This window comes from Hipposideros armiger, unplaced genomic scaffold (genome assembly GCF_001890085.2).
Source record: "Hipposideros armiger isolate ML-2016 unplaced genomic scaffold, ASM189008v1 scaffold_55, whole genome shotgun sequence".
NCBI classification, from domain to species: domain Eukaryota; kingdom Metazoa; phylum Chordata; class Mammalia; order Chiroptera; family Hipposideridae; genus Hipposideros; species Hipposideros armiger.
In genome coordinates, this window is record NW_017731405.1 from 1,354,185 (window position 1) to 1,380,992 (window position 26,808).

General features: G+C 42.2%; 1 protein-coding gene across 3 annotated transcripts in view; it reads left to right on the forward strand.

The window, feature by feature from the left end:
- Positions 1–22,973: 22,973 nt before the first annotated feature.
- Positions 22,974–26,808, forward strand: part of LHFPL2 (LHFPL tetraspan subfamily member 2) — a 154,661-nt gene continuing 150,826 nt past the window's right edge. For all 3 annotated transcript variants that reach the window (XM_019641040.1, XM_019641041.1, XM_019641042.1), the window contains exon 1: positions 22,974–23,318. The gene's annotated coding sequence lies outside the window, so the exon portion shown is untranslated. The remainder of the gene's footprint in view (positions 23,319–26,808) is intronic.

Genomic DNA, 26,808 nt, shown 5'->3' on the forward strand with positions numbered 1-26,808 from the left:
AATTTTATGGTTGGGGGTCACCACAACATAGGAACTGTATTAAAGGGTCACGGCATTAGAAAGGTTGAGACCCACTGTTCTTGGGGATAATATGTACTTTAAGCTTACTTCCAGTTGTGTTATTCAGTATTGCTTTTATATATACCTAAAACAGTTTTCAAACTTCTAGGGGTATTTCCCATTCCTAGTGTTCTGAATGTTGGAATGCACCTCATTTCCCTATCCATACTTTCAGAATTTCATAAAAGTTGTTCATATCTTCCTCATTAATTGAGAATCCTCAGTTTCTGAGGATCTCCCCATAAGCAAGCCTCTTCATTGCAGAGTTGACTCTGAACGAATGAAAGGAAAGGTAAAACCTGCTCTGCCTGGCCTCCCTACAAGACTCCCTCTTGCTGGACATTGTCTCCTTCCCCTACTACCCTTTAGGACACCTGCTCCTCTCTCTCTCTCTTCTCAAGAAATTGATGAGCAGCTGGACATCGGGTTCTTTCTTGCCCTTCAATATTTCAAACAGTTAATAGGTCAAATATTTCCTGTCTTTCTGATGAATGCTAACATTTTAGTCTTAAAAAGCTGTTATATTAAAAAAAAAATCTGAGCAGAATCAAGCAAAGGATATAGGGGAGTGAGAAAATGACCACTTTATTTTGCAATCAGTAGGTCTGTGGTCCACAGAGCAGTGGGCCGCAGGACTACCTACAGGATCCTGGGCAGGACACAGGCCTAATGAATGAGGCTCTCTGGGGCAGAACCCAGGAATCATCGATTCAACTGGGTTTCCCAGAGTGATTCTGATGCAAGTGGTCAGAAATACTGCAGCCGTGTGATGTGGTCAGTCAATCCATTCTCTCTGGAACGATGCAGTACGGTAGATAGAAAGCTAACATTGTTCATGACATCTCACTTGTGATAGAAAATCCTACTTAAAACTATGAACAATCTAAGAAAACCAATAAATTATACCTAAGCCATAAAAAAAACCCCAAAAAAAACCAAAAAACTGAGCAATATTAGAGGCTCTTCTTTTTCTGAATAGTTTAAAACAAACAAATAAAACCCCAAACAAACAAAATTATCTACCCATCTAGTCAAATAATTGCTGCCTGAAAGAATAGCACTAGCTGTTCTATCTTCTTGTTGATGGATTTGGAGAAAGCATTTTAGTTCTTCTTCATAAAGTAGTAGAAATAGGTGATATGATTAGAGATCTGTGGGCTCCTTCTCTGTGGGTCCTCTAGCAAACCTTGGGTTTTTAACCTGAGAAATGTTTAAATGTGTACTTGGACTATCAGATAATCCCCCAAATGCCTTTCCCCTGGTGTAACTCAACTCACATAACTGTGTTTGTCTGTGAGAAACCCTCAGCAAAAACATTCAGGCCAAAATGATCTCATGCCTGGGTTTTGTAAAACAACATGTGCACGAGACCAGAATTTATATCATCATCGAATATGTGCCATTCCCAAATCCAGCCCCAGAATATTCTTCAGCAATGTGGCTATTTTGCCACATCTGAATCGTTTGCTAGGCCTGGATCCAGGACAGCCTGCAGACCCCTGGCCACCACACAGGCCACATAAGGAAGCAGTTCTGTGCTATTTCTAGGAATGGTGTCTTTTAAAATTATTTTACACTTATCTCACCCATTTTGCTATCCCAGATGTGTTTTAAAGGAGGATTAGCATGGCTGAAAGGGATATTTTATTTTTCCTCAAGATAATTTACATTTTCTATTGTGTCCAACTGAGAGAAAAAGGCATGCCGTGGTGACAATGCCTGACAATCCCTGGAGATATTGGACTAGTCTTTTGGGGTAAAATTCTGGAGATTCATTTGCAGCTTTGGGGGATTAGCTGGCTTTGCGCCTTTGCTTGAAGGGAGATGCATGGGGGCCTAAGACTACTTCTTTTCCAGGGAGATTGAAGAAGCAGGAAAAGTTGTTCTGGATTGAACCGCTGACCATAAACAATTGAGAATAGCACTTCTGGGTGCTTGAGTTTAGTAGACTACATTTTTGTGGTTGAAAAGCTTTGACATGGTATTCCTGGTTGTCACTCCTGGAAGAGCTGCCCTCTACATAATGTACATGACCTGCACATATATTTTCCTCACGGGGAGAGGAATCAGGGAGAGTTGCTCTGTGCTCTGCCTCTGGAGAGGACGCTACTGTTTTCAGACAAGTCTACTCAGAAAAGTGTCTTGGAGGCTGGTCTGGGCTCCCCGGAAGGAGGCACATCTAACCTGGGGACTACAAGATGATACCACTGAGCCTAAACTACCCCACATGCTGTCTGTCCAAGTACTTCTTTTGGCTTTGTTATAAGATCTGAAATCCACCACTGGAAATTCATTTGAGTTGATAAATCTCCTCTTTAAGGGTCAGATAAGAACGTGTTGGGGGCCTACAATGCCCTTCTTATAGCTCATGTTGCTCTACTAACCTGGTCCTACAAAACTCAGGTAATACCTCTTACAGAAAGCTTTCCCATTCTTGGGTCATTTGCCCTGCTATGGGCCCTTATAGTCTAGGGCTGTGTCATCACTTCCTGTTTGTTGTTAGCATTCTCTGTTGGCCCCCCTGAAGATAGGAGCTGTGTATTGTTCATGATTGTATCTCTACTGAGCCTGACACATACTCTTTATCACATCAGTTGAATGAGCCCCCGTATCTTGAACTGTAAAACGAGAATAACGATGGTCATGAGGCCCTCTTAGTGTGTATCTATGAGCATAGGAGATAATCCATGTCAAAATGTTGATCAACTATAAAGAACTGTGCAAATGGAAGTCATTATAATAAATTGTCAGGAGATGCGAGAAAGGTCCCAAAGAGGGACACACAAACCTCACCATTTTGAATATTTGCCTGGGGCCAGTTCTAAGTGCTTCCATTTAGAAGTCACTACACAGGGGACTTTACCCTGCCTTTAAACCAAGATCCTTTGTGCTGCGTAAACCTGAGAGGACTTAACCCCAAAGGTATTCCCAGAGTTTGTCTTTTTATAGAACAGATAACCAGAGGTTGGAAAATCAGGCACCAATTCTCACTAAATCAGTTTGATAACTAGTTTGGTGGATAATTGCATTAATTATTAAAGTTAAGAGCCTGAGGCAAAAAGAAACAAGAATTTATTTGTTACCCATATGGGCCATGATAGAATGGGAGACTGCAGAGAATTATAGAAGAGATGCCAGCTGTTTCATCTCCACTTGTATCTCTTCTTTAGAGAACCTGTCTCCCCACCTCCCAGCCCTGTCTGTTCTCAGCTGTTTGAACAGGGGTGAACAGCCATAGTTCAAGCCTTCTCACCTCAGAGAAATAAAACCATGACAGGGCTATATCATTTGGATTCTGAAGAATTTGAACAGAGACACTGAGGAAAAAGCCTATGTTAGAAACGCGAATGGTGAGGCCACCTCGGGCTAGGCTTGAAGCTCCAGTGCACAGCGAAGCAAAGACAGTCAAATAAGCTGCCTCGGCCTTGACCCACCAGGTCCTGTCTGTATGTCAAGGTCAACTCTCAGGATATTTCATTTAAAAAGTAGCTAAAATGTAATGGGAATAAAAGGGATTAGAAAGTCACATAACTGTATTTAAACAAGACAGAAAAAAAATAAAACTAAAATTAATGGTGTTTATTTATGGTAGAAGCAATACAGATTTGGGGGGAAATTCTGGAGGGACTTTCTGGGCTGGTTCAAGTTCTTTAGAGACTGATGATGCTGGTGTCTTATTACTTTCATTAAGTTTGTATGAAAAATAAATTGCCTGCAGTAAAAGTTAATGTCCTATGAATGGTGGAAATGGAAGTAAAAACAGGACTCATGTGCAAGATTAAAATTGAGGAGATGAAGGACGTGGCGAGGAAGGAACAGAGAAAGTTATTATCCAAGCTTGTCATCTGTGTCATATCAGTTAGCCTGCTATCTGGAGTTGGTGGGAAGAAGGACTTTGATGGGGTGGGGGTGACAGAGTTGGCTCTGACCAGGTAATCCATGCACAGCTTTCTAAGTCATATTCCTAATTGAGTTGTACCTATTTGGCGATTGTATTTGCCCTTGAGAGGAGGGATTCTTAGGAAATCTGGATCGCTGTCACAATTAATTTAAACATAAAATACCATGCTGTACTTACAAGGCTTAAATATGCCGTTAAATATCAAGACTTCCCAATGCCCTCTGCTCCATGGTTCTGTTTTTACTATTTTTGCAGATAGAACTTCAAAGGTCCTCCTCATATAAGGTCCTAGAATCTTTATTTATATTCGTGCTTTCTTTTCCTTTGCTTCTCCTTAATGTTGTTTTTATTTTTTCAAGTATTATGTTGCTTTTCACCTTTATTTGTTTTTTTTCTATCACCCTCATTTTGCTTTGTAGAAAATTTCCTTTTAAATATTTTCAATTTTTAAAAATAGTGGGTCCTCTGAAACCTGCAAACAGAGAGAAAGAAGGTAATCTCCTTTCCAGCGTATCTACTATGCTTGCCTTTTGGCACAATCATCACACCAGTGTTGTATTTCAGGCCCACCACATCTTAGAGTAATAACGTGAACAGTTTAAAATAACTGTAACCCTGAGGCCATTTGCAAAGTGTTCATTCTGTAAGTACAAAGTTTAAGTGAGTTTCAATGTCAGCTTATCTCAGATTCCCATTTGTTGTTCATTTAAATGATAAATACACTCAATTTATTGCTCTAATCTTGTACAGGCTGAACTCAGGATCTGCCTGAACATTTCTGGTCCTTTTCCAAGTCTACACAATTTCCAGTGATTGTCTCCTCATAGCTCCTCACTGTGATCCAAGATTCTACTTTACTTGCCAAATTGTATATTATGTGGGGAGATTGGTGGTGCTGGTGGTTTTCTTTTTGGCTACTTCTTTACTTTTATAAATAAAAAACAAGCTATGCAATACTCTCAGGCAGTAGGTAGTTGAATTTATCCACCCTTTCTTTAATCAGATGTTCAGTGAGTGCCTACTGTGAGTCAGGCACTGCGCTTGATCCTGGGTGTGGTGATGAAAATCATAGAAATGGTGTCAGCAATGTACCTGCTCTCACGGTGTTCACAGTCTTGCACAGGTATCATAAAGAGAGGTAATAATGGGCTAAGGTACAATCCCTAGAGGCCCAGTTTAACATGAACCTCAAAGAAGAGCGTTGCATTATTCAGAGCTTTACATAGAAAATAGTTCATTATATCCTTCTGTGGGATCATTGTTAAAGGCTATTTCTTCTTATCTCAAAACTGATGACGACCTCTTGCTCAGCACTCTCCTAATGAGAACTCTACATATATTTCAGCAGAGAAGCGATCAAGTTGCCCTTTGCTATTTTTTTTTATACCGTTTTCTCTTCAAGGTCTTATTTGTCAGGAGTTGTTGCAGAGCTCATGGATATTGTCAAGCATCTATTGTCCCTAAGGAGTTTCCTTGATTCTAGAGAGACTAGAGCACTAGTATATATCCTGAATAATAGTAGACAACACTTGAAAAAGAGATTTCTAATTTTCAGGGAGAAAAGATTATGTTCTGTAAGTATAAGATGTTTTGTTTTGGTTTGGTTTGGTTTTTTGATAGTACATTTGTTCATTTGGGCCACTAGATTAAAAGAGGCAAGAAGCCCTAAGTAATATTTTTCATCAGCAGCTACTACAGCCCAAAATAATGCAAGGTTTTGTGCAGTACCCAAAAGAAGTTTAATGCCTGACCTTATAGAAACTCACTATTATAAGCAGTGCTGTTGTTACAGTCGTGTGCTATTAATGTCTTATGCTTAGGGTAATGACTGATTCTATATATTTAAGCATTTAGAACAGTGGTTCTCAACCTGTGGGTCGCGACCCCTTTGGGGGTCGAACGACCCTTTCACAGGGGTCGCCTAAGACCATCGGAAAACAAAAAGATATTTACATTACGATTCATAACAGTAGCAAAATTACAGTTTTAGAGTAGCAACGAAAATAATTTTATGGTTGGGGGTCACCACAACATGAGGAACTGTATTAAGGGGTCGCGGCATTAGGAAGGTTGAGAACCGCTGATTTAGAACCACTGGAATCCTACAATCTTATGTCTTAGCCTCTGTGATCTGTTTGAATGCTCCCATTCCATTACTTCAATCCATTACTTACCAATCCATACAACAATGCTAGTGCTTCTACCTTATGACAGCCTTTTTGTTTTTGATGACAGCTGCTCTGCAGATAAAAAAAAATCCCAATTTTCTTTAAGAATTCCTTATATATTATCCTGGCTGCCTGATTCCTAATCCACTTGGACAATAAATCCTACATTTCTTCTTTTGCTGTATCTCTTACATCGGTCCCTTCTTTATTCCCTTTCAACGCCTTTACCTGTACTTCTATGAAAATGAACTACCGTTCCATAGACATGACCAAACAATCAAAATCTTGGGAAACATAGCATCAGACCCCTTTTTGTGACTGTCTTTTGGAGGACATGGGAACAAAACAATGGGTATAATTACTGCCAATTATTCTGGGGCAGAATTTTAAGTGACATCTAGTTTTAGCTTCACCTGTAATTTGCAAGAGACCAAGACCAACACTTTCAAACATAGGAAAGCAGTGCACCTCCTCCAAGTCTGAGGAAAGAGCTAATTCTAGGCAGAAATAGTTTCATATCCCTTAGAACATATCAATCTCCTCCTCAAATACCATCAGTAGCTCTCCATTGCATAAAGTATAGAATCTAAACTTCTAAACTGCCTTTCAAGCACTAATATCTATTGGCTAAGTTAGTCTATTTCTTACCTGTACTCCTCAAAATAAAAGCTCTGTGATTTCTTGCCTTTCCTCTTTGGTTACAACTATTATTTCCTCCATCTAAAATGCCTTCCTTCTTCTCTCTGCCTGGCCAATACCAACAATCCTCAACACTGATCACATGACTCAGTCACCCATAACACTTCAGAAACAGAAGAATTCAGCAACTAGACCCCACTGCAGACCCAGGCATCATATCTCTGCTGGGAGAGCCCAACTCATATAATTCTTCAAAATGCATTGAGAGCCTCTGGCCTGCCTAATTCTTTAGCGCTCATTTCAAATCCCACCTCTCCTGGGAAGCCTCCCTGATCATGCCAGGGCGCTCTTCCTGAGTGCTATTATAAGTGCACTCAATGGCACCTGACACTCACAACCTTATATGGTCCTATGTTAGCTCAGAAGCTCTTTGACTACGAAGCCAAGTCTTATCATCTTCTATTCTCAGGCCAGGAGCACAGTGCCTTGCCCACAGTAATCTTTGTAAATATTTACCAATCATTTGCCCCAGGCTGGAGGGACAGGTGTGACCAAAAATAGATGTGGAGCATGTAAGGAAAGAAAACCAAAGCTGGGATTCAAGACAGAAAGTGAGGGCAACAGTGAATTCTCTAATACCTTATATTCACAAGCAGTGCTGCATTAGGGAAGGGCAGAATTGCAAAGGAGCTTGGTTCTGTCCAGGTGAGCTGAGAACAGTCTTCAGAAGTGGGGAGAGGTGGAGTGAAAGATCATGAAGATGCAGGGGGGCTACAAGCTGCATTTCAGGGACTTGGGGAGACAGCTTTCAATTGGAGAGGGGCTGCCCTCTGACCCAGGCAGATAACTGGAGTCTCCAAGGTCCACAGGTATTAAAGGAGTGATCCTAGGCTTGGATGGGGCGGAGCGGAAGTAAGGCGAAATACAGAAAAGGAACTGCTCCAAGACGGAGTTGGAGGAGAAATAAGGAGCTTGGAGAGGGAGGAATCAGACCCACCTCAGAGAGATGGGTAAACTTCTTGAGTTGCGTTTTCATCATGCAGGAGTTACTTGAGCACCAGACTTACATATTAGTTGGTTCCTTTCAGGACCCTGTCTGTTGAGAACTGCCTGTTCTCCCACTGCAGTCCCACACTCTGGAGGACTTGCCTGGAGCAGGCCAGCCAGGCAGGAGCCTTGAAAAGTCACCCAAAGATAACTCAACAAAGGAGCCTTCTGTTTGGGAACTGCCTGGGGTGCCTGTTTCATCACAAACCCTTCCATTTCTGTGATTCCACAAGTGATAGATATTTTTTAAACAGAGGAACTAGATCTTTGTGATAACACATTCATTGAAATGTTTTCGTCCTGCTACAGCTGGAAAAGTCCCCTAGCCAGAACATTTAATTAGAAACAAATTAAGAAAATTCAAGCAGTTTGCTGGCCCAGGAGGGGTCCCTCTCATCTCAGTGGGTGACTCTTGGGTGGTGAGGACTCTGAGACCTCTTCACTCAGCTGTCTGCGGACCCTAAGAAGGAAACCACCCAAATGCCAGCATCTGTGCCCGCCTTTCTGCCCTGAAAATCCTCTGAACCCAAACCTTTCCCTGTCGTGTGCTGAATGCCTGGTGGTGGGGGTGGGGGCTCATAATAGGAGCCTGAGACATAACAACCATTTCCTGTGTGCCCACTGTGAGCAAGCCATAGCTGCTCTCTCTGCCTTGGGCTCATTTAAATGTCCACCCTTAAAACCCCATGAGATAGGTATTATAAGACTGATTTTAGAGGGGAGAAAACTGAAGCACTGAGAGGTTAAACAAGGTGCCCACTGACATTTGGGGGCAACTGGAAAACAAGGGCTTCCAACCCAGGGCTGCCTGAGTCTAATTAATAATAATGATGCCAGTTAACATGTATTGAGCATTTATTACCTGCTAAGCATTGTTTCCTTTATTTTTATTGAGATGTCATTGACATAGAACATTGTGTAACTTTAAGGTGTACGTGTTGATTTGATATGTTTATATGTTGCAACATGATTACCACCATAATGTTAGCTAACACCTCTATCACATCACATAGTTATCATTCCTTTTTTCTTTCTTTTTTTTTTTTTTTGTGGTGGCAACAATTAAGATCTGGTCTCTTAGCAGCTTTGAAGTTTATAATATAGTGTTGTTGTCTATGTGCATTAGATCTCCAGGACTGGCTGTTTCTACCCTTAACACCTCCCCCCAACTCCCCCAGCACCCAAGCATTGTTATAAAGCACTCTCCATGTGCCCACTCACAACAATTCTACAAGGTGGGAACCATTGCTGTTATTATTTTCTTCCCTTTATGTGTGAGGAAATAGAGAAGTACAGAAGAATTAAATAACTTGTCTAAGGCCCCAGGATGACGTAGCATGGGTAGCTTTGAACCTAGACCAGTGGAGAAGGGGCTTCACTACTGGAGTCCCAGGTCTTCCTTATTCTGCTTGGCCTTCTTAGGAGGTGGCAGAAGACATTGTTAGAAAGGGCGATGCAGCACATATGGTGTGATAGACAACGGAGGCATTCTTTTAAATGATAATGGAAGTATTTGTGGTCTTAGAGATGCATGAAAATTATGAGGATTGATTCTATTCGCAAGTGGAATTTGTGCTCTGGGATGGTCATGAGTGAGCGCAGAAATGGCTTGCTTAGAGGGAGAGGGTTTAAAATTGGAGCAGACAGGATTTTACTAACCTGAGGAAAGGGTTTGGTCATGGTGTTAAGTGAGAAAAGAAAGCTCTAAAGCTATCTACAGCATGATCTCAATGATTTAAAGAAATGCATAAGAATGATGAAATGAACAAAGTTTTCTGAAATGGTTATTTTAACTTTTTAAGTCAAGGCAACAATAAAGAAAACTCTTTCCACTGGTGTACATTTTTCCTCATCCAATATAGTTCAACAAGGATTTTTGAGCACCTGGTATGCTGGTGACACAATGACACAGGTGTCTTGGCCTCGCTCTGAGAAGTCTGCATTCCGGTGCTGGCTGACTCGGCTAAGTCAGCCTTACTGACCGCCCCCATCCTGGGAAAGCAGCCTTAACCCAGCCTGGCTGGGTGGAGGTTTTTGAAGTAGGCAGAGGTTTATGTTGTGCACTTCCTACCATCTCCTTTCTGCATCATGCTCCTATCACCCAGCCAAATTCTTGGCGTATACAAGGGAGCTTAATATTTGTAAGACGGAAAGTACATCTTTCCCTGTCACTCAACACAAAATGTTCCGTAAAGTTGAACAACTCCATTGCTAATCATTAGTTTATAACCTTGTACATGATAATTATCCGTGTCCATGGTTTTTTTTTTATAGAAATTAAATCAGTGTTGTATATGTACAAAGAAAAAACTCTTACCACCTTTCAATCGCATTCTTCTGTTTTTTCTTACTTTGGCAAGGTAAACCAATTGATTTTCGTATAGTAGAACAATGAAAAGTTAATTGATTTGGTTTCAGATTCCACATTACAATTAACCTCTTAAAAACTCCCATTTGGGGCTGGCTGAGTGGCGCGTTGGTTAAGAGCTGGCTTGGGACGCCAGAGGACCCCGGTTCGGATCCCACATATGAGGGTCAGTGACACTGTCCTCTACAGCTAAAATGCTGAACAACAGCTCAACCTGGAGCTGGGCTGCCGTGAGTTGCGGGCGACAGTATAGGCTGTAGCCCTGCTGCAGTGGGTTGCCATGGGCTACCGTGTGTAGCCAGCAGCCAGCGTGAGCGGCCAGCAGCCGCCATGAGCAGCCATCCAGAAGCCGGTGACTGATCTGCCTCGCCCGGGGAGGAGCGCAATGATGGTGCCAACTTGGGCCAGTGAAGCAACGTCCTCCACAACTAGACTGAAGAAAAAAAGGACAGCAACTTGTCTGTTCCCATCCCCCAATTCCCCAGTGCTATTCCCATCCCCCCAATTCCCCAATAAAAATCTTAAAAAAAAAACAACAACTCCCATTTGTTGAGTTTTGGTGTCATATCAAAAAATAATATCGACAGTTATCTACAAAGGCTGTTAAAATCTCCTTTTTGCAACTACATATCTATGTGAGGATGAGTCTTCTTTATATGCTTCAACCAAACAATAATGTAACAGCTTGAATGCAGAGGCAAATATGACCATCCAACTCACTTCTGTCATACATAAAAGATATTTGCAAAAATATGAAATACTGTCACTCTTCTAACTAATTATTTTTTGGTTTTGAAAAGATTTGTTTTAATGGAGATAAAACTCACCATTTTAAAGTTTACAATTCCATGGCTTCCAGTACATTCACAAGGTTGTACAACCATCAGTACTATCTAATTCCAGAACATTTTCATCACCCCGAAAGGAAACCCTGTACCCATTAGCAGTCATTCACCATTTTCTCCTCCCTTAACCCCTGTCCACCACGAATCTGCTTTCTGTCTCTACAGATTTACCTGTTCTGAACATCTCATATAAATGGACTCATGTAACATGTGGCCTTTGGTATCTGGCTTCTCTCACTTAGCATAATGTTTTCAATGTCTATATTGTAGCATGTATCAGTATTTCATTCCCTCTTGTGACTTAATAATATTCTATTTAATGGATATACCACATTTGGCTTTGACATTTGGTTTGTTTCCACTCTTTGACTCATGAAAAAAGCTGCTACAAACGTTCACGTACAAGTTTTTGTTTGAACACCTGTTTTCAGTTTTCCTGGGTATATACATAAAGTGGAATTGTTTGGTCATGTTTTAACCCTATGTTTAACTTTTTGAGAAACTGCCAAACTGTTTCCTGAAGCAACTGCATCCTTACACATTCCCACCAGCAATATATGAAGTTTCCAATGACTCCATATCCTCACTAACACTTCGTTTTCTCTTTGTTTTTCATTATAGTCATCTTAGTGGGTGTGAAATGGTATCTTGTTTTATTTTTTATTTGCATTTTCCTAATGACTAATGATGTTGAGAGTCTTTTAATGTGTTACTTATCATGTATTTTTTCTTTGGAGACATGTGTATTCAGATCCTTTGCCCATTTTTAATTGGGTTGTTTGTCTTTTTGTTATTGGGTATAAGAACTCTTTATATGTTCTGGATACTAGACCCTTATCAGATATATAATTTGCAAATATTTTCTCCCATTCTATGGATTATCTTTTTTACTTTCTTGATAGCGTCCCTTGATACTATCGAGGTTTTAACTTTTGATGAAGTGTAATTTATCTATTTTGCTTTTGTTTCTTTTGGATGCCTCTAAGAATACATTGCCAAATACAAGCTTATGATTTTCTTCTAAGAGTTTCATAGCTTTAGCTCTTCCATTTACATCTTTAATCCATTTTGAATTCGTTGTTCTATATGGTGTGAGGTAAGAGTCTAACTTACTCTTCCACTTGGAGTTTCCTATAAATTGGTCATGAGATGTTGACTGAAGAGTAAGAGAACTTCCCACTCAGCATATTATTTCATCATGAGTTTATCTGGATGGGGAATATATTTTAACTTAAGTTTTCTCAAGATATAAATAAAACAAAACCTAGAAATTAATCTTTTAAAGGTATTTCCTCACTACCTGCCATATAGAATGTTTGGTATGCTACTTTATTAGAAAAATGGCCAGCAATTAAATCATGGCCTTGCCTAGGGCTTGCAAAATAAACTGTGAGACAAGAAACAATGTTTAGTTTTCCCACTCCATTACTACCTGAGAAGGACTGAGAACCACCACAGCTGTAGTTTGTGTCTTGTTTGCTAATAATTTCCATGAAGACTTCTGAGATTTGGGGTTTAAAATACATAATATCACTGTGAAGTCATTAAAATTCGATCTATGCATATGAACAAGCATTATTAAATGGCTTTATTTTGCAACGTTGAGAAATATACATTTTTCTCAAGGCCATTTCACAAGCTAGCTCCTTGAAGAACACAGTACATGAACAAACAATCTCTTATATGAAAATGTTAGCAGGCTGCTGGCCTTGCTACCTTCAGGCATTGGCAAATTTCCTTTGCTTACAGTGTCATGAGCTTAGACGCTTCAGGAAGTGTTCTGGGCTGAGAGAAAGAAAAGCTATGCATCTGGGCCACGGCCAGTTTCAGACAAAGAATAAGAAAGGTTTAACAATTTGTTTTCTAAGTTTGAAATGTTTCCCCTGAATTCCTTTTGTGTTATCAGTAAACATGCTAGTTGCTTTTTCTTTTGAGGTCTCTGAGGTTAAAATGCACTTTAAATAATTGTTTATTTTTGAACAGGCATATCGTATTGTCTTTTATCCTATGCTGAAGAGGCTATTTTCTGGCAGGTCAAAGAAAGTTCAGGTTTCTAAGGGAAATTTGCACTGACAGAATCCCACATTAGAAGACACACAGATGGTTTCTGATGTAACTTTATTTTTAGGATGTGTCTATTGACTATTTTTTTCCATGTTAATTTTGATCCCATCAGCAATCAATAAATGCATTAAGAGTTGCACCGAAGCTTTCTTTTGACTTGAGAATCAATACTTCCATTAGTCTAGGAGGGTCTTATCTGGTTATAAAGTTATGAAGGTTTCCAACATAGTATTTCGTGTAACTGCAAAAGAAAAACTCAGGAGAAGGGAACATTTATTTTTACTTGTTATCAAGTTGTTGAACTAGCTAATGAGGTAATGCCCACCAGGAATACTGATTTCGATCACTGGTACATTTCTCACGTCCCCATAATAAATGACAGCAATATTTGACTCAACCCAACCTGGATAAACTTCTAAAGAGAGTCTCCCAGCCTCCATCAGAACCTGGATCATGAAGTCCCCTGAGAGAGTCTTTCCCACCGCCTGTTCAAGCTGACATTTTTCATTTGGCTGGAAAGTATTCAGCATGCCAAGATTCGTTAGCACTAATATTGGTGTAGTTCGAGTAACTGAGACAGAAGTTGGTATCTCCGAGTGCCTAGAGACCTGTCCTTGGCTTGGGTACCAAGGAAGGTATAACTGGGCCCAACTCTACAATCTGGTAGCAAAAGGAAGGTTTTGACACTGGTCTTTGAAGTTTCCGGGAGGGAAGCTCCAGTTTTGCACACCTGTGGCCTATGGCTCTTTCCACTCATATGAGGGGTTGTGTCACGTTCAGCATGCCCCTACTGGAATCTGGTCGCTTGTACCATGTTAGCTGCCTCTATGGCTAGTACAGCCTGCCATGCATTACCCAGCCTAGAAACCTGGAGGTCATCTTCGACCTCCTTTCCTTCACTGACCACTCAGTTGGTGCTGCAAGCCTCCTTTTACCAGTGGTCTAGGTCCTCATCCCCACTCTCCTGGAAGACAGGTCCCTCCATTCCTGGCCTTCCTCTCATCCAATCCATCTCTTCACATAGCAGCCAGAGCAATCTTTCTAAAACAAGATCTGATCATTCCTGAGATTTAAAACCTTCAGTGGCTTCCTGGGGACCTCAGATTTACCTTCTTAATGTGACTCATAGGACCTTTGAGGGGTCCCACTAATGTCCACCCTACAGCCCCAGTCATTTTCTTTTCAGCTCTCACTTTTCCTCTCTGTGTGTTCTGCCATGTGACCCTCTGGTGCTTCTTGGGCCTTTGTGCTTCCTTTGCCTCAGTGGACTGTCTGCTACCTTTCACCTGTGAATTCCTACCTACTCCTGAGGACAATGTCATAACTTCCAGAGAACCTTCTCTAACACCTTCCCCTTCCACCACTTGTTTTCAGTGCTGATGGACTGCAGGGGCACCTGCTTTTATCTTTAGCACAGTGCTTTTACCTATGTCCTTCTCCTTCACTCCAAAAGCCCTGGTGCCTCCAGAGGGCTTTATGTTCCTGAGCTTTGTACAGTGCTTAGCATTGTGTATGGGATAAATACTATGTATTACAGCTATTTATTTAATTGTGGTCCCACTGGAAATCAAACTACTACGGATTGATCTTCATTGAACTGCATCCATTCACTTGATTTTAGGCTCTTTGAGGATGGAGTATCAACTTTGTATCCCCTTTACACACAGTAAGGGTTTAGCAAATATTTACCAAAATTATTCCTAGTTGTTGATAGCACAATCATTTCTTCTATCATTCTTTTTGAATTTCTTTTTTAATTCAAATATATTTCACATACATAAAATTTGCTCATTTCAGGTACATAGTTCAGTGGCGTTTAGTACAGTAACAAAGCTGTGCAACCATTGCCACAATCTAATTTTAGAACATTTTCATCACCCCCCCCCCAAAAAAAGAAATCTGTACCCATTTGCAGTTACTTCCTCTTACCCCCAAACTTCACCCCAACCCTAGGCAACTGCTAATCTATTTTCTGTCTCTATAAATTTGCATATTTTAGACATTTTATATAAATGGAATCATACAATATGTGGTCTTTTGTTACTGGCTTCTTTCACTTGCATAATGTTTTCAAAGTTCATCCATGTTGTAGCATGTGTCAGTACTTTATTTTTATGGCTAAATAATACAATGAATGTATGTGAATAATAAAATGAATGTGTATACCACTTTTTGTTTGTCCATTCACCAGTTGATGGCTATTTGGGTTTTCACTTTTGGACTGTTATGAAGAATACCGCTTGAACATTTGTGCATAGGTTTTTGTGTACACAGGTTTTTATTTCTCTTCAGTATATATCAAGAGAGGAATTTCTGGGTAATATGGTAATTCTATCTTTCACCTTTTCACGAACTAGTAAACTGTTTTTCAAAGTGGCAGTACCACTTAAAGTTCCATCAGCAATGTATGAAGGTTTCAATTTCTCTACGTCTTTATTAATACTTGTTATGATCTGTCTTCTTTATTTTCATCATACTGGTATGTATAGTGTGATCTTCATTTGCATTTCCCTGATTGCTAATGATGTTGAGCATCTTTTCAGGTGCTTATTAGCCATTTGTGTAATTCTTTGGAAAAATATCTATTCAGATCCTTTGCCCATTTTTAAATTGGGTTTTCTTTTTATTAACTTGTAAGAATTCTTTATGTATTCTGGATACAAGTTCCTTATCAGATACATGTTTTGAAATATTTATCCCATTTTGTGTTTCCCCCCCACACTTTCTTGCTGGTATCCTCCTGTCATACAAAAGTTTTTCATTTTTATGAAGGACAATTTATGGTTTGTTTAATTCCTTGTGATTTTGGTTTCATATCTAAGAAATTATTGCCTATCCCAAGGTCATAAAGATTTACTCCTATGTGTTCCTCTAGGAGTTTTATAGCTTTAGCTCTGAAGTTTAGGTCTGTAATCAATTTTGAGCTAATTTTTTTACATGGTATGAGGTAGACATTCATATTCATTCTTTTGCATGTGTATATCCCATTGTCCCAGCACCATTTGTTGAAAAGGCTATTCTTCCTGCATTAAAATGGCTTGGCACCCTGGTTGAAAGCCAGTTGACCATAAATATGACAGTTTATTTCAGGACTTTCAATGTTATTCCACTGATCTATTTGTCTATCCTATGACAGTACCACAGTGTTTTGATTCTCATATCGTTTTACAAAAACAGAATAGGAAAGTGATCTAATTGGCAAATTGGAAGAGTAATCTTTAAAAAAAATAGATATATTGGGGAACAGACTTATATTCCCCTTATATTGGGGAACAGCATGTTTTTCCAGGACCCATCAGCTCCAAGTCAAGTAGTTGTTTCAATCTAGTTGTGGAGGGCGCATCTCAGTGACCCATGTGGGGATCAAACAGGCAACCTTGTTGTTATGAGCACTGTGCTCTAACCAACGGAGCTAACTGGCTGCCAGAAGAGTAGGCTTTTTGAACTAAGAGATAATTCTTTTTGCAGGAATATGAATGTCAAGAGGCGAGAATAAACATTTATTGAGCACCTATTATATGTTGGGCATTATAGCAGACACCTTCATATACATTATAATAATGATCATGCAAGAGTCATAATAACCCCATGTGACAGTAGTGTTATCCTCATTTAAAGACAAGGAAACTAAAGTTTGAAAAGGTTAAGTGACTTACCTAAAATAATTTAAATTAATGGTAAAGAAAGTGGGATTTGTGCACAGTCCCGAGGAATCCAGAGCCCATGGTCTTGTCATAACTCAGATATTTTCTTACCACACATCTAGTGAACACAAACTATATCTGAAGGCATTGGAGAGAACTGAGTTCATTACTATTAAACATTTTTCTCATGACACTCTAGAAAATTAAAGAGACACATAACTATTTTGAGACAGTTGTCTAACAAAATTTCACAGGATAAAGCAATCACTCTTCAACTATAAAAACTAGTTTTATGGTTCATTTTCATTTCACAGCTTATGTTATTCTCATTTATATGACCTCAAAAGTGATTGAATATTATTTTGTATAATTAGCATAGCACAATGCTGTTCTGTTGGAGGGAAAGCTAGAACTAATCTTAGTTGTGTGGATTGGCCTTGTCCTTAATTCTTGTTTTCATTGAAAACCTTCCCAAGGTTGTTCTGAAATGAACACAGGTCATAGCTGTCAAATGAGTTCTATGTGAAATAATAGGAGATTTAGAATTGAGAAACATTTGTGAAGTCAATGAAGAAATGGCATTATTGTCTCTTTTTTTTTTTTTTTTTGCACAATTTGCTTAAGACAAGGCTCCTTTATTTTTCTCTTCTTAATTGAGGGCACAGAGAGTATCTGCTGTGTTCCAGAGTCTGGGGAGAAGTTAAGTTTAGTTAATGCAATTTCAACCATGACAGAAAAACACAGTCTAGACAATTCTGTCATCTCTTGTTAACTTCTTACCCTCTCTGCTATGCAGGGCAAGAGTGTATTGCTTTCTCCCAGTGAAGATGCTGCACCTAGTTTAGATTGTCCAGTGTTTCTTATGTAAGGATTTCCATGATTCAATTCCTCTTAGAAGTTAGTGCCAGGAAAAAGTTTGCCTAACTCAAAGACAACTATGATTCTTTTACCAGATCATGAGAACGATATTATTCATTGTATGTCATTCTTGCCCTGGCTCTGGGAAGCCCAGAGCTAAACTTAATGCTCAGCTATGGTAAACCAGGACCCTGGGAAGAGGTTCTCTTACCTTCTCCTGTTACTTTAAATAACAAGTCACCCCAGGGCCATTTGGAAGTAGGTAGTATACATGTTATAATTAGTAATACTGAATATTTTTTATTATCAATAGAAAATATTTTCTAATTCTAGCACTATGTAAAAATAGGGTGCCCAAGAATTGCTAGTCTTATAGGTATACATACATGCTTGCGCTTCTTGTTTCCAGGAAGAGGATTTAGAAGAGAGAGTAAAAGAAAAAAGTTCCCCATAGGCAAGGCTTTCAGGCTGGAGATTAGGGTTTTCAGTCTGAGCCAGATTAGGAACAAGCATCCTCTCCACAATGCAAAAACAGCAGTAGTTTCTTCAAATGCTCATCTTAGCATTGCTATTGAATGATACTGAGTATTTTCCAAATTCCATAGTAGGTACAAGTGAGGATAATAGTAAAACGTTGCCTCTTAGAGGCTTTGAGAACAACACATAATTCATAATAGAAAAGATAAAGTTCCTGAAAGCCCAAATCAGAGAGCAGAGGAACAGCATTGTTAGAAAGGGCTAAAGCATTGCTTTCTTTGGGTGGTTTTATGCCTGTCATGAATACTGTTAAAACAGCTAATCCCCTAAGCTTCTTTGTATTTTGTACCTCTTCCGAGAAAGTTTTGTAATCCAGGAAAACGTCTGCAGGTGAAGATTTGGAGTCAATAGAGGTTCAGTGAATTGAATTTGCCAGTTACATGTGATTGAGCAGCTAAGAAATGTTGCAGCATTTGCATGCAACTTATAAAGTAATATTGCAATAAAACATTCTCACTGTATGGAAATTTCCACCTCACTTCAGGGGTAAGCTCAATTGGATGAGGGCCAGATGGATTTGTTTATGGTAGTGGTGACATAATAGGAGGAAATGAACGGAGCACCTTCTTGGGGTGAGTTTAAGCAGTCACATGGAGTCTAGTTTTGGAACTAGAGGCAGGAAAGCAGGATACTTCTTTAGAAGTCAGTGACAAATTAAAACGGCTGCTTCATTTATAGAAGAAAGGAAAGCCAAGAGATAGACAGTGGCTGGAAGATAAAAGTGACTCACAGCCCTCAGTTTTTATCAGGAGAGGGCAAATGCCCAAAGTTCGGGGTATTTCTTTTTTTCATAACTTAGTCACGGTGTATTTTGAGGGCCATGTTTCTCCTTGGCTCTAATGTGGACAGTGTGCTTAATAGATGTGTGAGGAAAAAGGAAGCCTTTTCTGTAGATCATTGAAATTTTCTTTATCAGAAGCTCATGGCTCTTGCTATCTGACTTGGTCCTTATACCTTTCCGTTACGTGGTTACTGGAAAACCCTATGTGCATATTGGCACTTGGAATATTTGTTCTCAGTTGGAAACATTTAGCTATCCTCATTCATCAGATATCCTAGCACCTTGGTAATGGAATTTCAGTAAAAACAGGGAAATTTCTTTTGTATTTACAGGCTTCATTTTCACCCTTGACTTAACTTCATGTTCACCCTTGGAAGCAGAAATTGAAATACAGCATTACCAAATCTATTGGAGACTTTAGCCAGGCCATTTCTGTTGCCCAAAAGATGGCTTCTCAACCTGTATTTGTTATGGAAAGTGGATTCTTATAATTTTAGTTGGCTTCTTTAGATCCATGGACTAAAAAGGCAGAATGATAGTTTTAAGAAACCGATTTTTCGCAGGACCCCAAGTTGGTGAACTGCAGTTTGGCTACTTTCCTTGAAGAGGTTCTCAGTTTAAGTCCTTTAATTCTTTGTGCTTTTCAAAAGATACTGACTTCCAAGTTTGTGTTTCTAGTGCTAAAATTCTATGATCACAGTTTAAGGAAATATCAATCCCTCAAAATGGAGGGGGGTTAGTGGATTTGAGAAGTAGGTTTTTATGAAGAGGAATAAGCAAATTTAATCTATATTCAGTATGCTGACAATCATGAAAATATATCAAATGTGCCTGTTATAAATGCATATTTTATTTGAATCCCAAGCAGTTCTTACTCAGAATAGGATACAAAGTGTTCACACATGAAAAACACATAGCCTTGTTGATGCAAGTGACACCAGGGAGGGTATAATGTTCCAAGAAAGGAGTGATCTGCACAGGCAAGTAAGTTCAGAAGCATAACATTTTACCCATACACCATAGTAATTTTGCCTTATGACCTATCTGGTGGCTGATAATTATTTTCTTCCAAGGCCTCCTTGTCATTTGATCAAACTTGGTAGGTTCCCTTTAATTTCTTATAATTTCCACCTCACTTATGCCTTATAGTAAGTGTTTTTTGAAAATGTGGCTGAAGCACATGATAGAAGCAGCATTCACAATATCTCGAAGTTCCTGTTACTATCCTTCTCTTCCCAGCCTACCTTTCCAGAGAACTTAGCAGGTACTTTCCTCTTGAACTACACCTTTTAGCATCTCCTCTTCTATTCCCTCTCCGCTTTCCATCCCTAATTTCTTGCTTCCTATTAAGTGTGATTTATCTATTCTTCAAATCCAAATGATCCATCTGGGGACACTTGCTTTGGTTTTAGCCCAACTCACAACAAATAGGGTTCCGAGAAAACTTTAGATTTCCCAGGTGGTTTCCTGTGAATTCAATAGCACAAGATATAAATGGGTGTAAACTCCCTAATTTACATTTCCCAGTAAGTACTTACTGTCAGACATTGTGAAAGATACGACATAAGGCTGATGAACTCTAGCCCTCAAAGAGATTAAAATGTACATGAGGTATCAATTCAAGTTACGTATATATGAAATGTGTAATACCACCAAATAATACAGACCATCCATCATGCCCTGTTCAGGTACCCACAGTCGATGAGGACAGACATTTTTGTGTTTCTCTTTGTTCACTGATGCATCCCCAGCACCTGAACCAGTCCCTGGCATACAGTAAGTGCTCAATAGATCTGTGGAATGAAGTATTGTCTGTTTTCTAAGCACAGAATTAAGTAAGTCTGTTCTGTTACCAGCATGTTTCTGTAATGAGAGCCTATGTAACACAGACTCACTAATTCATGATTGATATGTAGGGAAAGGATATTAGTAAAATGGGGTGGTTGTGTTGGTTCACATACAGTTGTTCTCAGAACCTCATATTTTGCACCACCAAGTAACAGCACCTGCAAGCAACACACAGCAGGATGTGAGTTGTGAACACACAATGCTATGCCTGATGCCACGTCACCCTATGTTCTTTCTCTTAGATTGGTTTGGCCATGGACTCTAATGTGGAAAGGCTAATTGGGAGGGGGGAATTCACCTTTTATTTGCACATTTTGTGCTTATCTTCCTAATGGTGCAGCCTCAAACAACTCTTTCCAATCCCATCATCTGTTACCTCCATCTTTTTATAAAGGTAAAGTCCTATACTTATATTTGCTGTAAATATATTAGGAATTTAACATGGCTCATAAACTCTGCTGGTATGTTTTTTGGAATGGCTGTTTTTGTTAGTGCTCTGGTTGCAATGTTACGTAGATTTTGAGTGGTTTGTTTCTAACCCTATTTTCCCCATAAGCTTTGTTATTTCTAGTGTATGATTTTGAAAATGGGAAGATCAAGCATCCTTTCATAGAAGAAATGTACTACAAGCTTCATTTTCAATAAAGATAAGTGGGATTTGGCTGTGGGAGAACATGAAAGAGAGCATTCCAGTTCTGGCAAGGGCATCAGCAACTCCCACATGGATAGTATGGACCCTTCTTGGAGGAGGAGAGGATACTCAGCAAGAGAGCCAGGCTCTAAGGAGTGGGTTTTGCATAGAAAAATTTTTAAGTAATTCAGAATTTCCTGTGTCAAAGTGCCCCAGAGAGCTGCTAGAACAGGAAGTGGCCTGCCTGCGCGGTGTTCTATAACCATTAACCTGTAGGCTTGTGCAGATGGGTGCCACAGCAGGAAACCAAGGAGGAGGCAGGCCACTGAGGCCATGAAGTCTCTACCAACAGCGGTTCTCAACCTGTGGGTCACCACCCCCTTTGGGGGTCGAACGACCCTTTCACAGGGGTCGCCTAAGACCATCGGAAAACAAAATGATATTTACATTACGATTCATAACAGTAACAAAAATAATTTTATGGTTGGGGGTCACCACAACATGAGGAACTGTATTAAGGGGTCGCGGCATTAGGAAGGTTGAGAACCGCTGCTCTACCACGAACCTGGAAGGTGGCAGCTGTCTTTGAAAAGGACTGGCAACTGGAAAGACCTTACAAGTGAAGACTTAATGGGAGCTGTTATTGGCAATGGAGAAGAGAGACCAAACTGACTTCTAGGGTCTGAGTTCAGGCGACCAGATACAGGTGTCCCAGACAATAGGCTGAGAAGTTGGGGACAGGAGCAAGTGCGACAAGAAAAACAGACAGGAGGGTTTACTTGGCTAGATGCTGGACCGCTGTTTAAATCATAAGGGATATTGTCTCCTTAATTCGTAGCCATTTAACTCTGTGCTGTTTGCTGCCACCCTTGGGGGCGGTGGTGAGGAGTCAGGACAAGAATGCTTCAGACTGTCCGCTAAAGCGCCTTCGAAATTCATCCGGCCAGTCTTTTGAGTGCAGGGGAGGGTGTTTCAGGACCCCCAATCTATTTACGAATATTCTTTGTGACTGTTTGCACTGAGTTTCCTCACCTAGAGACTCTCAGGGCAAGGAAACTTATGCCCGGAGCCTCCTCTCTAGGAGAGGAAGGCGAGGATGGGGGGTCCAGGCCCCCCAACCCACCCTTCCGTGTTGGATTTCCCGGGACCATCAGATGGGCGTTCTTCCCCCGGGGTCCCGGCCTGGGGAACCGCGCAGCTCGCTTCAGGGCCCGCTGTCCGCGAAGGGAGTCCGGCCTCTCACCCCTGCTCCGACTTCGCCGCTCCGGGCCTCCCCGGCTGCGCCGCGCGTGCTCTCGGCGCTCCTGAGACGGTTTCTCGAAACTGTCCCCGAGGTTCCCCGGCGAGGCTCTGGGGACCCTCGCAGGATTCCGGGAGGCGCCGCCGGGCGGGCGCGATGACCGGCTCCCAGGCCCCCGGGCCCCCCCGCCTTTCCCCCCGGGGATCCCCGCTTCGCTCACACCCTCCGGGCTCCGCAGCGCACTCCCCTCCGGGGGCCGAGCCTCGTCCGCCCGCCGCCCCCTCCCCGCGTCCCGAACCCTCCCCCCGGACGCTCGGCCAGAGAGCCGGACGGAGGCGGCGGTGGTGACTGGGCAGCGGCGCGGGGCCCGGTCCTGGGCGGGGAGGCTTGGCGGCCTCTTTCTTTCTCTGCCCCCGCCCCTCTTTCTCCTCCCTCCGTGCTAGCCCGGCGGCGGCCCAGGTCGGCGCGCCCGCCTCGCCTGCGCCTCCTCCCCCACCCGTGGACCCTCTCCCCTCCCCTCCCTCGCCCCCTCCTCTCGCCGCCTCCTCCCCTCTCTCCTCCCTCCGCCTTCCCGGAGCGGCCCGCGGGACCCGAGAGCGAGAGAGAGAGAGGTGGCTGCGAGAAGGCGTAACGGAAAGCCCCGGCTTGGGGAAGGCTGCGGGCTCGGAGACGCCGAGCCGGGGCCGGGTGAGTTGGAGCCGCGGGACCCCGTGCGCGCCGCGCGCGGGAGGGAGAGGCTGCAGCCGGGGCCAGGTGGGGCCGGCGGGGGACCCCCGCGCGGGGGGCCAGCGGAGACCTGGCTGCGTGCGCGGGAACTCCGCTCCGGCGCCCACGGAGCCCGCCGGGAGGGAAGACGACCGGGCCGGGGAGCTGCAGCGGGACGGGTGCTGGACGCTGGGAATGGGAGGGAACGGCTGCCTCTGTTCTCACTACCGCGGCCGCCGGCAGCAGCCGTGGAGAAAAGTTGTGTCTGGAGCAGCGCTTTGCCGGGAAGCCGGCGCGAGTGGCGCTCTCCCGCCGCGGCTGGCGAGCTCCGACCGCCAGTGACCGCAAGCGTCGCGGCTCTCGGGTGCCGGGCGCACCTCTGCGCGCCTGGTACGCGCGGGAGGGGCCGCCCGTGGTCACCCCCGCGGGACCCGGTCTGTGGCGTGTGGGTCACGCCGGCCACAGACGTCAGCTGCTTCTCAGCGTTGGGCTGCATTTTTGTGGGCAGCGCAGTGATTTGGGGTGCGGGCTGGAGGAGGTGGGCGTGGAGTGGGGAAGACCACATCTGGGATGAGCCCGTGGGATGGGGTGAAGGACTGGTGGAGACTGTTGCTGGATGTTTTTAGGCACAAAGTTTTGTTTTGGTGTTTGGTTTTTGGTGGTTTTTTTTTCTTCTTCCTTCTCTTCCTTTCCATTCAGAGGTCTAGTGTTCTTTGGACTCAGAAAAGCGAAAGGGTTTTCTTCAATGCGGTTCAACTTTTTCTCTTACTTTAAGAGAGTCATGAGTTTCATGAGCGTCAGTGAGCTGTTTCAATGGAAGTAAACGGGAGTAGAGACGAAGTCTTATCCCCCACCCCCATCCTCGCTCCCACCCGGGGCATTTCCTGTATTTCCCGTTTTCTCTACTCTGATTGTGTGCATGCATGTAGGTTGCTATCAGTGACCCACATGTAAGAGTAGAACTGTTTGAAATCGCAAAGCGGCCCCTATAGACTAGTGTGAGTCGGAGCCAAAGGGCGGAGAGGTGTGGAGGGGAGGGGGAGGGCGAGCTGTAGCTGTTAGAACCTCGTCCTGGGAGTTAAATCTGGGTAACCGAGTTTGAAGGGACATTTATTGTCCGCACGTTGCGTTTGCATCGCCCACGCCCGAGAGAGCTCCACCCCTGCCAGGTTTAAGCGATGATCGGATGTTAATTTCTTTGGCATTGCCTTTTCCAGGATTTTCCTGATTCTTTCCTACTGGTCCATTTAAAACGACTTCTCCTTTTCAAGTTTAAGAGATAGGGAACGAATGCCGGTGGGGAGAGGGAATGTTATAAAGATAGGGGAAAGAAATGGGGAGAGGAACTGTTTTAAAGATGGGGAAAAGAAAAGAGAATCCAAGATTCTCATTTCTTTTTGCTGTGATAGACTTGTTATTAATCTGTCAGAAATCTGGTTCAGATGAAATAATATTTGAGGGGTTGGAAGTCATACCAGATAAAGCCCCTTGTTATAATAATATTTTTCCTATGTGGTCACACGGAGAGCAGGTAGTGAGGCTGGTGGTGGTTTGCAAAGGGTGCAGCAAACATTTTGTGCCGGGAAGAAGACAGTGTGTGTTGCTGGAGATGATGGGAGTGGGGAGGAGGGAATCATTTGTCTTCAGAGTGGTCCAATTAGGGAGAATAATTACACTGCAAATGAACATTCTTGAATATAATTTCAGTCATGATACATGGACCAGTCATTTGTCTATAAGAAGGAAAAAGGATCTTTGTAGATGAGAGCAAAGTGATGCCTTCTGGAAAAAATAATCTATGCTATTTATTCATCCATGCGGATGGGCTCAGAATCAATGGCACCTGCCTACAGAGATGTGTGGACTGATGAATTAAAGAGATTTTTACTGCTTATAATGTTTGGGCAGGGCAGGAAGGAAAAGTCCAGAGTCAGAGAAGATAGAAAAACTATATGGAAAAGTATATATTTCTTTTTATTGAACAGTATATACAGCATTTTAACTTCTTTATTACAAAGAACTGACAAAGTAGGAGACCAAAAATAGAAGACCCAAGTTGGGGCTGTTGAGTTCCCGGAGGTGTTGCTATCTCAACCTTGAAGGAGTTATTTAATTTCCCTCAGCTTTGGTTTCTGTGCCTGTAAAACGGTGGTGATAAGAGTTCAGGTCAAAGAATCACCTTGAAGATTAACTGTGATTACTTTTGTTTAGGTCTTAGGGTGGTGTCTCTGGCTAAGTGCTCAGGAAATGTTAATGATGGTTGTCAACTATTTCAAATGCCCAGGAAAAAACAGTGCTATTCTAAGAAGTAGAATGCAACAATACCTGATTTTAGAGTGAGCAACTGCTACTTAGGCAGACCCTGAGTAGGGGCTGTACCCATGCCCCCAGCAGTCCACACCCAGAAACATTTGGTCTTTCTAGAACTTGCAGGCTGCCTTTTGGCCCAGCCTTTTGGCCCAGCCTTTTCGGGGACTCTCGTTCCAGGGAATGTGTAATGTAGGCCCCGTGTGGACCTGAAGGCTGGAGCACAGGTGTGGCTTGCAAGCCCAGGCCTCACTGCCCCCTTGCAATGGCAGGTTCTCAGGTTCCAGGTCCCACTAAAGTAAATATCCAAATTGTATTTGAGGAAAAAAAAGGAAGACTCTAGTGGTGGACATGGTGAGTGCCTCTCTTGGGAATCCTAAAAGCAACATTATACTCAATAGGTACTGCTCTTAGATATAAATAGTAAGTAAATATCTAATCTCTAGAATTTACTCCAAAAAAGCAACTTTAAAGTATCTCTTGAGGTTAATGATACATTGTCCGTGTTTTACTAAGGTTGTATCTAAGAGCAGAGTGAACAAAAGGCATTCTTAGCAAAATTGTATTCTTTGAGCTGCATAACTATGTTGTATATTGCCTTTCTAATTTGGGAGGAATGCCTATTTGTTTCCTCAATCATCCATTCTTTTATCATGTCATTTAGCAAATACTTATGGTGACTCTCTCATGGGTCAGGCTTTCTTCTGGTCTCTTATGCACAGCAAAAACCGAGAGCAGCCCTTTCCTCTCACAGAGCACACATTCTAGTTGGAAAAGCAAACCCTCTATGGGAAGGACCTCCACAAACCCTGGAAGCTGCCTTTTTGATTCAGAAGAGCCTGTGCTGAAAAAGCGTCTCTTCCACAAGCCAGCCTAATTAGAGGGATGTGACCCGGCTGAGTGTGGTGGCAGGGACCAGCCAGTCCTATGGTTACTCCACAGGGATAAGGGAGAAAGGGTGTGTGTGTGTGTGGGGGGGGGATATTTCTTTCTGTGCTTTATAAAAATATGTGTCCAGTTTGAGCTGTGGCTGAGTAGAACGTACCATGAAAACAAACAGCAGTTTTCCTCAGAGGTGAGACTTCTCAGGCTTAGAAAGGCAAAGAAGGAATCAAAGGTCTGACCTGATCATCAACTTATAAAACCCAGATTGTGTTCGGGGAAG